General features: G+C 40.4%; 1 long non-coding RNA gene across 2 annotated transcripts; it reads right to left on the bottom strand.

Moving 5' to 3' along the window:
• Positions 1-7,937: 7,937 nt before the first annotated feature.
• On the bottom strand, positions 7,938-14,302 carry LOC126871008 (uncharacterized). 2 transcript variants are annotated; one of them, XR_007691491.1, is made up of 4 exons: positions 13,958-14,302; positions 8,657-8,778; positions 8,135-8,587; positions 7,938-8,060 (listed from the first exon to the last, which is right to left on the bottom strand). It is a non-coding gene; the product is annotated as an uncharacterized LOC126871008 (long non-coding RNA). The 2 variants fall into 2 exon arrangements; XR_007691490.1 differs by lacking the exon at positions 7,938-8,060 and having other exon boundaries at positions 8,138-8,271; positions 8,349-8,587.
• Positions 14,303-14,675: the final 373 nt, after the last annotated feature.

The raw sequence follows: 14,675 nt of genomic DNA, 5'->3' as shown, positions 1-14,675 counted from the left end.
GTAACGTAAATTTGAGCGTCACGTAGAAGCGAAATCCTTTGCGCATGATAACGCGCTTGTATAATAACGTAAGTGTCTAGTTTCCACGTACACGAGAATTTCACGCAGTGGTCGGAAATAGAATTTATCGTGCAACAAGCTCGCACGAATTAAATCGTATCTTGAAAATATAGCAACAATTCCTATGCTAAGCTAGTAGGAATATTATAGCTAGCTGAAAATAAACAATGAACAGATTTCGTAGATCATGTGTTTCGGTATGTAGCAAACGATAGGTGTGAATAATTCCTCGATGAGAATTACAGAGTATTGGTACAGCAGGAACGATAAAACCTCGTATAGCATAATTTCCCTCGGTTAAGAATCACAGTTTGCTATACAATCGAATGAATTTCACTTATTGGATTTCTGAGTAACTGAAAGGTAATCGAACGTTACGGACCGGTTCCCACGGAGTTTCGGCATCTTTACTTTGTTGTTCGACAACTCGAAATTATGCTAATTTAATTTATGCCAGTGGCTCACGCGTCTGACGTATGTATACGTCTGCCTTCTCAGTATGTGACCAATAATTTTCGTTCGTCTCCTTCTCGTTAAACAGCCGGAATATTTGCGCTCTTCGTCGCGTTCGATCGGCGTCTTCCATCGTACCTTTTCAGCGCTTTCTCTCCCAGATCTTCGATCGTCTGCCACTGGAAACATTGTATTAATTGGGCGATCGAGCATCTCTAATTTATGAGAGTTCGTAGCACGTGCGCCCACCCAGGATTAAGAATATTTTTCAAGTAGGACGGCTAGCCGGCAACACGATCTCTTTTGCCGCGTTGTTTCGACGATAAAATCATCGCGGTATTCTTACTTGTCGAAAACCCAACTCCGGCCCAATTTCCTACGTTTTATGTTAATAGGATTTCTACATCGAGTTATGCCTTGTCCTGTTCCTCTTCGCATTTTCTACGCGTTTTTCTCTTCTTTTTCTTTTCAGGAGAATTGTGACTTTATTTTGGAGGCAATGACGACGCTTGCCAGATATCTTCTATCGAAGTTTCAAGAAGTTTATTCGAGAAGTGGCGTAGTCAGACGTTGCGTAATCGTCGTCGAATGCGTGTAAACTTAATGAGAGACTCGTAGCTACCACGATCGGAAAGATCGAAATCATCGTAACTGAATTGATCGACTTTCTGGACGAAAACGAGCGAGAGACTGAATATCTTTGAATCGTATTCTATATTTACCTCTCGATCCACAAAACACTGGACCGAGATGCAAATTCTCTAGATAAACGAGAAGAGATTCGCCGAACGCTCATCGCTGACAAAAGACTGATGGTTTTGATCGATGAACCAAAAGGAAACGCTAACGTTAATCCCGAAAAGAGAAGGCAACGGTGTTCACCGAGAAGCACGGAAGTAGCCGGTGTGGCTTCACTCGAGCGAAACGCCTCTTAAAGAGGATGTATGGGATTAAGATAATAGTCCCGAGAGGGAAGGAACTCGGAAGGTGAAGGAGGCGAAGGCAAAAACGAGCGATATGATGTGGGTCAAAGTCTTTGGGACTGGGTCGCCGGCGTTCGGCTCCTTCCTCGAGAACAGGCCGTCCCTCGCGAGCTTCTTCGGGATCGTCGCTGTGAGACGAGAGGTGGAGAAGGTCGGGGTTGATTTCAATTCCCGTAACGTCAGCCACCCGATACATCTACGTGTACAGAGGAAGACGTACCTTAGCCTTCGTACGTATTACAACTCTTAAGTACAAAGAAATAGAATAAATCTATTAAATCGTTGAGAAATTTCTTACGAGTTTTAAATATTAACCGGTTTAGAAATTCTTGAAAATTTTAAGTTAATCTTAAACTTTGTATAAAAGCGTAAAAGTTACTATAATGTTCTGTCGCTGATATATAAAGATACGACGATATACGTAAGTAATTTTATCGAATGAAAAAATTTGGAATTTTAATAATGCACGTAAAAAGAAAATAAAGAAGGAAAGGCGCGCGTGAGGAAATCATTGGTATTATTTTTCTACCAAATTTTCTCATATCTCAAGATATTTATCTCAATACACATTAAGAATCCACACCGTAATAAAATGTCCCACCCTAATCGTTTAATTCCAGCATGAATTGTTCCAACGGACACGGAGTCGGCCTAAATCGTTCCAAAATCATAAAAATCACTTCAAGCTGGACCCGTTGGCCTGCAGGAAGGAAATGAAATCCCGTGGCTGTGTGACAGATTCATTACAGGTTGATATCACGAACCAGAGAAGAAAGAGAGACGAAGGAGAACCGAGAGGTTTTGGGCGATGACCGATGATGCGTGGGGTAGGTTCTCGTCTCTTCTTCATTTTTCACCCTCACGTGCTACTAACCATCTCTCCCATACATCCCGCCGGCGCACCCTTAATAATATAACGCCATAAGAACGATAAAGTTACCGCCCCACGGTGAGTGTTATTTTATCGCAATACTTGGATCTTAATCTTTCTGTGTATCTTCAAGCCCAAGAAAGATATTAACATCGTAAGACGTGCTAAAGGGGGCTTGAAATTTTGTTAGAAGCTTTCCACCGATGCTGGTAATCTTTAAATGGTCGCGTGTACGTTTTTTTAATTGCTAAAATTGAGAATTTCATAGGAGGATAGATCGAAATTCGAAACTTAACTGATAAAAAAGTATGACGCAAAACACTGCATTATCGACTTATATTACTTTTCCACGTTAAATACGCATAAACTAAATAATCATAAAACACTTGTTATTCGCTGAAACTACGTTATATTCTAGCAATAAAATTTCAAATCCTCGGACTATAGATCTGACGATCTTCGCATCTTTTCGAAACGAGTTATCCCCTTCCGCCATCTCTACCAATAACATCATCTAACGAAACGGAGGCTGCCAAGCGAATTCTCCCCAATAACAATCGAGCAAATCGTTATTGCCGCGATCAGGCCGAGCAACGAATATAACAAAAATCGTAACAACGGTCGTAAAAGCGACGGTAGGACGGTCGCCTCATTAGCCCATCCCCTCGTGAGATCAGAATAGATAGGAACAACGCGAATTTACATACTGACGAAAGTTGCCCAGCCGGTTTCCAATTATCAGCGTGGAAAATGGAAATGGCATAGCAGCCACGTTCCCGTAGCCACGAAATTTCACTTTCCACCCTCCCACGTCCACCGGCCACCACCATCACCACCACGTAGCTACCAGGCCACACCGTGCTCTGTTCTATCCTATCTTCCAACGCTATAAATTAATACTAATCTCGGAGCCCGTTGTGCAGGCCTCCTCCTGCCCCTTCCATGAACTAGTATGCGTGGGGCTGGGTTTTCGTGGACGGGGGCGTTTGGATTTATTGGGATTCGAGTAACTCCGTACGACGTTATCGTGCCGCCGTTCTCCTCCATGCCGTGCTTCGCCACTGACCTCTTCAAGTTCCACTGAAACACACTCCGGTCAGATACCGGTTAGAGTTCTCCATACACACAGAAACTGTTTTCAGATTATGGCGAAAATCGTGGTGGCATCGTGTCCACTCGAATGAAACTATCGTTGGTAGAAGCGCTTGTTGAGTTGATAAACGGCCGCCGTTTTAGTTTAAAAGTGTTCCGCTTAAAAGCCACGTTTTCGTAGATTTTTACAGTCGGTTAAGATAATTGACGAAGAAGATATGGAAGGTTAGAGGGGTATTGATTTAGGGCAGAGTTGCGACGACGATGACAGAATCTATATTATTGATTGATTTTCTTACGTATTACGGGTATATTTCAGAGTTTAACAGATTCTGTGTTTGACCTACATAGGCAACTATAGAGTATTCTTCGTACACTCTAGGAATGTTTTTAAATCTTGTAGGTAATACGCGTAATAATTCGTTAATTTATAACGTTACGTGATAGAAGTTACATAGTTTGTGTATTCCTTTGTACTAGAAAATTGAACAAACGAATAATCGATCTTTCGTTTAAGTAGCATACGTGTAAATATACGAGTTTCTTCTTAAGTTCGATCCTTTTAATTTTCTTCGTAAAAATATAGGTTTGCGTAAAAGTCCACATTCTACGCACAAGGTATTCGTCAGAGGTGCCTCATAAGCGTTCAAAGATCTCGATGAGTCACTGTATGAGTATCGTGTTGATAGCAGAACGTGGATAGTTGGTCGAAAAGTCGTCGGAAATAGAACAGTAAGGAAAGAGACGCGATAAAGTGGGCGAAAGCGGTTTGCAGACGGCAACACTTTCGTCCGCCCGTTTATATTCACGTTTTACGAGCACCACTTCAGACCACTTGCAAGCACTTGACACCTAGTCTGGCTTCTGAAACTGATCCGCCACTAATAAACCTTGGCCTTGATACGCTCGAAACGCGTCTCCTTTTCGAGTGGCGGCTTCCGGATTCAACGGGCCGCGAGCAATCGGCCGGCGTGCCGCGATTTTTCTTTGTTCTTTCTTCACCAGGGCGTGGCTGCCTTCGATTTTCACCCCTTTCCACCCATCCGCCAAGGAAACTCGCCATTTATTCATTAAAGGCACGAACGGCCATGAGAATCGACGAAGAACCTCGATTTTCAATTCTCCGCTCGTGATGACCCGTTTTCCATCCCTTCTACATCTTCCTTTTCTCTTCCTCTCCTTCCCTCTCGCTGTTCCTTAAATTAAATTCCTTTACCATCTTGAGAAATGACGAATTTTATTGTAAATTTCAATGGAACTAGATTTTCACTGTGGTTGGACGTTATCGTACGATAAAACCGATATACATACGAAGGTGGAAAAGCTCTATCGAAGTTGATTTGGATAATTTTTATATGTATAATTGGTAACGTACATTTGCAATTATTTGATATTTATTTGTGTTAAAGTATGCGACGTACGAAATTAGTTATGTGAACATTTTGAAACATTTCAGATTATTTTCAATTCTTCGGAATGTAATAATCATAATTTCCTTACTCTTTTTAAATCAGTTACTAATTTATCAAACTATTATCAGTCTTTTAATAAATATAGAATTCTTTTTGTTTTAGTCTCCTATATCAAGCTCATCATATGTATCTTATATTGCGAAAAGTTATTCCATACAAAGCTCTACAAATGTGCATAACAATACATTATGATGTAGTACGAGGATATGCCTGTGTACAGTTGTTCGTGGAAATCTACTACACCATATTTCAAATCCCATTTTTCATTCCGTTTACACATATTCCTTTTATTCCTCTCTTCTATTGTTTCAGCACTTTTACCTATCCTCAACGTATGTAAAACATATCACATATTTCTCCTCGCAACTCGAAGGTCTACCTTCGATAAATATAGGTAAGTATAACCGACTCGAAGTTCCAAAAACCACTGTTACTTTCGTTTCATTAAAAATTCAAAAAACGCGAAGCCTGCAACCCTACGTCATAAAAAATTCCCAACAACTTACCTACTAATTCTATTTCTTATGCCTAGTATACGAAACCTACGGCTCTCCGACAGACGAAATTCCAGAAACCTGCGTGCCCAAAATCTTATCCGTACGCCGGTGTCCGAAAACTGAGAACCACTGCAGCGTGTCTAATGTAAGAGGAAGAGATCGGAGTTGGAGGAGGTGAGAGTGAACGTGCGTAGCTGAAGGGGCAGCTCGGCAAGCCGGACTTCGAGGTCCTCCTTCGAGCCTCCGGCCCCCGTCGCCATCCTCCTCCACCTCTGTCCTTCACCCTTCTCCGGCCTGTTCAGACTTCACCCCGCGCTTCCATCCCTTTTTCTCTCAGCGACGACCCCCAGGAACGGAGCAGGGCTGGCTTCACGACGAGCTCGGAGATGGTGGAGGCGAAGGAGGCGGCTGGAGGTGGCCGAGGAGGGTGGAAATGCTGGAGGAGGATGGGTTAGGTCTGAGCCTAGATCAATACTCGCATCTCTGCCGGCTGGACCAGGCCGGACATTGCGTTCCGAAGCTCACCTTCTAGCCGATATCAACCCTCCTACGGCATCCCTTTCCCTCGTGTTGCCACCCTCGCTCTCTCCTCTGCTCCACCTCTTTTCTCCTCCTTTCAACCCCTCTTTCACGACCTCTTGGCCGGCCAACTCTGCCAGCTCTAGCATCGCCACCCTTCCTCCTCACCCTCTTCCACCACCTCCTCCACTTTCTTCCCCCCGTTCCATTTGCATCCGCTTGTCTGGAGGCAAAGGTTTTTTGGTGGAAGGATTTTTTTTCACCCTCCGTCGACGTGCCGGACGTGTCTCCGTCGCTGTTTATTCTTCGGGGATAGTCGCGTTGGTCGATTGGTGTCGAGCCGCCGTTTCCTTTTCTGATATATTTTGATCATGGATATTTGTTGGTAGTTTGGCCAAATCGTCAGGTTGATTTTGGTACGTGCAATATCAAGGGCGGAAATGGGCCGTAATACGAATATTCATAGATTGGCCTTAACGTCTAACGTCTTTGAACTGACAGAACAGTATACGATATGCAAAATAACAATAAGTTACAACGAAAATAAGTTACAATGACAATAGAGATTAAGGAATCGTCTTAGCTTCCCAAAATATCGAAAGATAAGAGAAAGCTATAAGTCTGAATTAATAAAAAATTCTTTTAATTTAAGAACCATATTTTTTTTAAATAAAACAATGAAAATTCCAAATTATGCGAATCCGATCGAATGAGAAGGACTCGCTAGTCATCCTGTCTGTTTCGTAACATCTTTATACCATCTCACGACAGACGAACAAAAGGAAATGAAGAATTCACGAAGGAATCTCTTTAACCTGATCCACAATGAGGATGTAAAGGGTTCATCGTTCATTCTATGCGTAGAAAGGCGCGAAGAAAGAAGAAAGAAGGAAGCCGTGTATTCCGGTCGGTTGGCCGCAACAAACCCACGAGAATAACGATTATGACTTCCGTGCAGCAAACACTGTGTAAACGGGACGGCGAACAATTCAATCCTACTCCGACCACCTTTTCCACCCATCCTCTTATGCTTAACCACCCCTTTGGTCGATGCGGCACGCGTGTGGAAATGCCTGCGTGCACGCACGACAATAAAAGTATCGCGGGATCCATTACCTTAATTGGAAGGTGGCTAAGGGATGGTTTTATGGTATTTCCTTCTCCAGGCAATTTCGCATTCCAATGCATCTTTCTTCCGGCTTGCGAAAGATAGATTTGAATTTTCCTAAATTCATGGAATTTTACATGGATATGAATAAATCGATAATATATTCAAACAGAGTTGAGTAGAAATACTAAAATATCAAATAATAATAAAATAAAATGAGCAAGTGGTTTGGTATAAATATAATCGGAAAAACGATATTAAATCTTTGAACGGTAAGCTGAAAAAAGAACGTAATTCTATCGTTTAAAATTGATGAGATTTTTATCACGACGTAAATTATACAGATTCTTCGTATACTGTGCGTCGATGTTTCGATGAAACGATAATCCCACGTTCGTGAAATCTTTCTGAACGCGTGAATGGCTTTAATCGGTGTTCATCAAGTGGTAAAGTGGCCATGTTGCGGAAAAATATTTTCATTCGATTAATTTAAATACACGTGCGAAAACATAGGAAACGACCGGCAGCGTGTGCTAATTTACAATTCATCCTTTGTTTCGAAGAACAATAAAGGCAGTGATGACAAGGGTAACGAGGGGGTTACGATTCGAGCAGTGAAAATATGAGGCACTCGTGCGGCTCTCTTAATTTCTATTTTCTCAAAATTGAAAAACAACGCGATGATTAACGGCTTTTAAGGGGCAGAAGGTAGTGGGCGTTGTAGATAAAAATACAATGAACGAAATATATTTGATATGCTAATAACTTTTATTAAACACGTAACTCAAATATATTCATTTTTCATCTAAGTTCATATAACTGATTATAACACGGTGAGCTAACTCACAGCACTTTGAATAATCCAAAAGTATAAATAATAGCGAAATTACTATTATTACTATTATATCCGCCAGTTTGAAGGCTGTTATTTTACTGAATACCATGGTCCTTGTTAGTAAAAACTTATGGCAATTTTTAGGGAATATATAGCACACTAGCTCGCATCTAAATGCCAATCGTCAATTAATTTTTGGAATGTAAAGATTGAAAAATATCGAAGAAATATAAAATAATCTTACGCCGCGATGTACGCTTCTTCGCTATGATTTAATAGTTTTTGTCCAGGGATCCAAAAAACGAATATGCGTATAAATTGAACAAATTTAAATGTTACAAATCGCATCGCCTCTCCTGTGTTAGTTAAATTCGAGACAATCTAAAAAATGAATGAAATATTCATGCGTCGCAATTAAAGGGAAATCTTCTGATTTAATTATATGCGCAAATACTTACTTCAACTCCTTCTATACTAAGGTTGATAACGTTAAAATAAATCTCTGCTAATATGGACAATTATAGCAATTTCAGCAGTTCACGAGGAGCCACGAACATTGCTATGTACGTGTCCACGCCAAAATCGAAATCAACCAGAAAGTTTTTAACTTTAGGACGATTCGAGCATACAATCGCATGAATTACCAGTGGCATTGTTAGTACCAGCAGGAAAACCGACATTGTTGTATAAATGTAGACTAGAATGGAAATAAACTACATAAAAGATCGACGAAAAGAATTTCTTTTCATTTTGATATCTAACATACCTACAAATATAATAAAATATAATTGTGCTTCCTTGAATGGCATAATATCGAATAATCTTATTTTCTGGTCGGTTCATGTAATATTTGTAAGCATTTTTAACGAATAAAAGTACATCTTTGGTCTGTAATGAGAAAAACAGAAGATAGGCTGGCAAGGTTAGTGTGAAGGATTGTAATAGAGCGAGAATTAAATTAATTAATCAACTCTGAATATTCATGGATTAAACGAGGTAAGAAAAGGTATCTTATCTTCTCCAGAAGATAAAAATCGGGTTGAAATACGACAAATGGCACGAGAGGTTTGTTAAGATCGGGCGTATGGATTCGACGATCGAATCTTGGTTGCGAATTCGCACGTTGGATAATCCTTTAATCCGGAGAAACGTATAATAAAATATAAAATTACAAAAGTAAAGAAGTAAATGAAAATCGTTCTAACGTGGCGAGTTATTCTTTCTGTAGCCTGTTTTAGTAGGACATTTGATAACGATCAGTCATTTCGCTTATTAAGTAGAACGTTCTCTGTGAAATGGTGAAAAAGAAAAGAGAGAAAAAAAAGCAGTAATTTTCTTTAATTAGATATCATTTCACGAATGTATCTACCATTAAAGGAATAGGTAGAATTTCGAGACCTTTTTAAAGAACGTAAAAATATTGTCTCTTGGATTCAATGAATGTAGAAAGACCGACTACTGCCATTGTTTAAATAATTAACTAAATCCTTAATGCTTTAATTACGATAAAATTACGAAAAAAAGAATAAAAATAAAGTTACGAAAAATATTGAACAAAAATCAATTATATTTCACATAAAATGTAACGCAGACCTTCCCTTGTTCAAAGACAATTATTGTACTCGTAATATTGATCGGTGTTGCATTAATTCTAAAAAAGAAATTGTTAAAAGGATATCATCGTTCACGTGATATTCAAGCCATACACCAAGATATCTATAAGGCTAGATCTTATCCTTGCACGTCCTTCCATCCCATCTTCCACGAAATCATAGCTTTGACTCTATTGCAGATATATGTTAACTTTCTCGATTAATCCTATTCGGTATGTATATATGTACTTTTCTTAGAAAGATCATTGAATAGCACTCGTATTTCTATCACCGGTAGAGGTACTATTTATCCGATAAAAAGCAATTTTTCTCACAAATCGGGAAAAAATTCGTCGATTGGTTAAAACCACCTGGTACCTTTCCAAAATATCTAAATTTAAACTTTCCTTTGTTCCAACCATTGGAAAACCAAATTCCAATTTTTGCACCGTTCGCGGCGCAGAAGTAGAAACGCAACTTTCCTCGGAAAACGAATTTCAACCTCCAATTTCACTTCCACCGTGTTCCATGCATCCTGTACAAAAAATTGTAATCCAGCGCTCGGTCTAGCAACAGGAACTTTTAAAACGCTTCCGGATGATGAAAGAATGCTTGGCGGAAAAGAGAGCGAAAGGGAGAACCACTGTGCACTGGTCAATTTCCCCTTAGTTTCGTCTCGCGCGGGAAGGATGGACGCGTGCGGTCTTTCTCTTTCTCTCTCTCTTTCTTTCTCTTTCTCTCTACACCCCGAATACGCCACGCTATACGTAGCCGTAAACGACCAAGCCGAGAAAGAGAAACGTGCCCGCACACCCTGTATTTACAAATACACGTAGGAAAGCACACGCACTCGGGGGAGGCCACCAGCACGTACCGGCCGCCGAGAAAATTCAACCGGTCGGTTCATTTGCATGCTCGTCTTTTTCCGATCCCTCGAACGCTCCCTCCTTTCGGATTCAACCAACGACGCGTTACTATGATAACCGGGGAGGAATTTTCTTTGTTCACCCCTTCCAAACCCCGTGGCCATCAGCGGCTGAAACGCCAGCGAGGAACAGCTTGTCCAGCATCCTCTTACGAGTTGGTCGTTGCACAGGCAGAATCGTTCGAATCCGCGGAATCATCTGGCTTTTCGGTATAATGGAAACATTTGTATTTAAAGAATATTTATAGAAGGGCTTGGAAAAATAAAATGTACGGCGGTAAATGTTAAAATTTAGCGGAGGTTTGGAATACGTGCTATCTTAATTGATCGGAAGTATAAGAAAGCAATTCCACGAACACGTCGAAACATTAGCTTTAAAAGTTTCTTAGAGATTCGAGAAACTGGTCACAGGTCTCTTGTGGGAACGTGTAATTTCAATTTCATCTCAACGAATCACTGAAATCCAATCCAATATTAGCGTTACGAAATTCTTAAAATTTCAGGCCAAGAAAGTTCACAGATATCTTACGAGTTTGTAATTTCATTTCGCAACTCGAAGATTTCATATGTATATATATACATAGTTTAATCATAAAGTTATGGAAGAAAATTTTTTACTGATAAAATCATAACGATTCGAAACTCATCTCGGCAAAGTTCAAAGATCGAACTCTCGACTTCAATTTAAGATTCATCGCAACACGGAGCGAGAGAAGCCACCACGGTTTTCGATCTCCATTGAATTTGATCCGACCACGAGCTTAATTATCATTCCAGTTCTATCCGTTTTACCTCACGTAGACGATACTCTACAGGGGCGAGTTTCTGCGTAGTTTCTTAAAGAAGACCCACTCTGCTGTTCACTTTGTTTTTCTTGGAACTCTAATAGGGTCGCCTTTCTCCGCAACCTCTATCCATCGTTTCGTCCTGTTTCTCTCTCGCGCTGCCACTATTCCGGAATTTCAACCGGCCGCTTTCGCGATAGAACGTCCTCTCGCTGTTGTATCATCCCCTGTCCCTTTTAACCCAAGCTTTTCGCCAGCCTATTTTCTGTATAATTTTCCGAACGAAACGAAAATACTTCTGTTGCTTTTTTAAGCAGAAACGTGCTCGGCTGTTTTGTTAATTTCACCGATTTCTGTCGTAAGTATTTCCAAAGTTGGAAAATGGAGCAAGAAAGATACGATTTATTTTCCGAATATGTTTCATGAATGACTTCTAGAGGAAGGTTTAGAGAGAAAGAAATGTTGCGTGAATTGTTTTCTTAATCTTCTTCCTATTCCTTTTCTGAATCTTTCCCCGCCGGATTTAAAATAAATTATTTTATTCATTTGTTATTAGAGACTAATAGTGTCTCGTAATATATCGAACAAATAGTACGAACCAATGAAAGTTGTTACAAAAAATACTTTCTTAAGAAATTTCTTTCTTTCGTCGATACGACATGTTCACACTCTTTTTCTTGATTCTTATTGCTCGAGGATTTAAACCGGTTTTTCGTGAATTATCCATGGACGACTTCGGTTATGGTCTACCATATAGTTAATTGGATAACTCGTCTCGTAATCAGACGATAATACAAGGGTATCTGGCCCGGTAGTTTGCAATACAAGTTTTACAATGTGTACACGTTGTCAGTCGTGCTGTGCCGCGACGATAATTAGACCAGCGTTAAATTATTACTTTTCCGAACGCCGCCGCGTGGAAACACACGACTCGATGATTGGCCCACTTCCATTCTTCTCTTGATCTCCTTTTCGTTCGAACGCTGCGAAGGGGAGGATTAATAATGCCATGATTTTACGGTTGCCTGACAAAAGCACCGTAATTCGGATCCAACCGTGATGGCCGGAATCGATGAACGTTTTTCTCTATAATTCAAGGAATTTTTATTCTCTCGATGTATTTCTGTACTTGTCATTTAATGAGAACATTTAACGTTCGAACATTACAGGATAGAAATATAATCAGTGAATTTTGGTTGATTTTCTGACTTTGATATCATCATAGAATTAAACAGGAGGCTCTTCGTATGACATAATCGAGAACCAGCCTGTTATGCTTCAAGCTGAGAGTCTTTTAAAAATACCTGACAAGTCGACAAATTTGTATGAAAACCAAAGATGCAATTATTGTTACTTACATTTATCATTGTTACGTTATAATAATTTGGAAATTTTGAAGTGGATGGAAGAACACATGTTCATCTCCAAAGTCAAAAAAAAATGACAACTTTTTATTGATAACGGATTGCATTTTAAAACGTCCTCTATGCAAAATAAGAAATACGAATTATCGTGTTCTTTTAGTCTGCAGTCTTTATTTAATAAGAAAGCATGCCTCATTTAATAAGGAGTAATTTTCTGCTGTAATTTTCTCCAGTAATTTTCTCCAGTAATTTGCTTATCGTAATATCAAGTACGAACATAGATGCACCATCGTCTTTTAAACAGACACGTTTTTCTATTAATACACGTAAATCGTGTGCTTCAGCAGATCAAACAAGAAGCAGATCGTACGAAGATCCAGTTTTTCGACACAAAACACCATTACAGATAGAGAAAAGGATGGAGAATGCAAAGGGCCGCGATTACAACGATGGGACGTTCGCAAGTTCGACGTGGTCATGGTAATTGCGTATTCTCCGGTCCGTGGAATTTTTAAAACACGAACGAGAACGCGGACCGGAAACCCGGTGGACGAAGAAGTCGTGATTTCCATACGCGAGCGCTCGATCGAGCCGGAATGGCTGACGTGTTGGAAATAATTAAACGTGACACGGGAAACCGAGAGAAAAAACGAAGGAAATATCGACACGGTTAATGATAGTATGTATTTTGCTTGTAACCGGAGCCGAGATCTCGCACAAAATTAACGCTGAGACGCTGCGGAACCCTTAACGCATGCAAACTTAATTACATGCGATCTCTCGCGATTCCATACCCGTTCGTGATACGTACAAATTTAATTAACCGCTTGTTCCGCAATATTTAACCTTCCTCTGTGTCAGCGAAGAGTGTATAACGAAGATTAATGGTGGATTAACGCGCCACCATTGTTACGCGATAAAATGACCGATTTATGGTTAATTGTAACAAAAGTTTTCGTCTTGTTTCCACATTTTTTGGATGCTTCTATAATTTGAAACCTTCGGAAATTTTTATTTTACTTGAAAATTTGGTAAACGATACTGAGATATGAAAGTTCGTGTCTTGCTCGAAAATTTGTTAGATAATTTTCATGATGAAACGTTTAAAAAATAGGAGTAATTAATTTTAATACGATACGATCGAATACGACAGCATCCAACCAGAAACTTCCACGGTCGAAAGACACGAATTTTTTCAGTTGAAAGCTTGTAAACCCATGTAAGATCATCGGGAACCAAGCCTGACACCATGAGACACCAAGCCTACCAGCTAATTACAAAAAGTATTTGAAACTTTGTGTCGTAAAATTCGTCTCGGTTACCGCATCCAGCACTTTCTATCGCACTTCAACGTTCAGTACGAAACTTCTTAAAGAGTTCAGGTATTTATGTAACTATCACCTTAAGAAGCTTACGGCAAGAATTTCGTCTTAGCACTACAGAACGATAACTTAGCCGTTTAAACCCACGGACGATAAACTTGGTGGCATCCAGTTCGCGAAACAATTAAATTCTCTCGATAACTCGTAACCCGCCCAGATATGACAGCTCTAGGAAAGACAGCCCGAAACTAAATAAACTGGGTCAGTTGTCACGTTGCCAAAGCACAATTCATTCCAAGAATATCTGCCAATACTCCTTTACCAATCGATCAATAACAAACCAATATCGCTATCAGATCGTAAAGAAAACCATTTATCATCAGCATCTCCAACACGTTACATCCAAAGAAACTATTATACACAAATTTCTCACGTTTCTCGCTTCTATTTTATCCGGAGAACCACCGGTTGGCCACCACTGTTCACTTTCTCCGTGTAGGAGAGCGCGAGCTAAGCAACAGAGAAACCATGGAAGGGTGGTGGAAAGAACGACAGAGACGGAGAACCCTTTGGCGTCTCACCCCTTCGGCTACCCGTCAAGCCAGTCTCACTCTCGCTCTCGATTCGCTCTCACTCGTGTCCTCCGCAGCCCTCTTCATCTCTCACACTCTTCAACCGGCCCCACCCCCGCCGCGTATCCGCGTCTTCTCCCTCCTGACAAGTGAGAGTGGACCTTGGTCCAGCGCTGAATCGACCCTCTTTGCGTCTACCCTCTCCTCCCCTCAAACACCCCTGAA

The sequence above is a fragment of the Bombus huntii genome, chromosome 11 (assembly GCF_024542735.1).
Source record: "Bombus huntii isolate Logan2020A chromosome 11, iyBomHunt1.1, whole genome shotgun sequence".
Classification (NCBI taxonomy): Eukaryota; Metazoa; Arthropoda; class Insecta; order Hymenoptera; family Apidae; genus Bombus; species Bombus huntii.
This window is presented reverse-complemented; position numbering and strand designations above follow the sequence as displayed.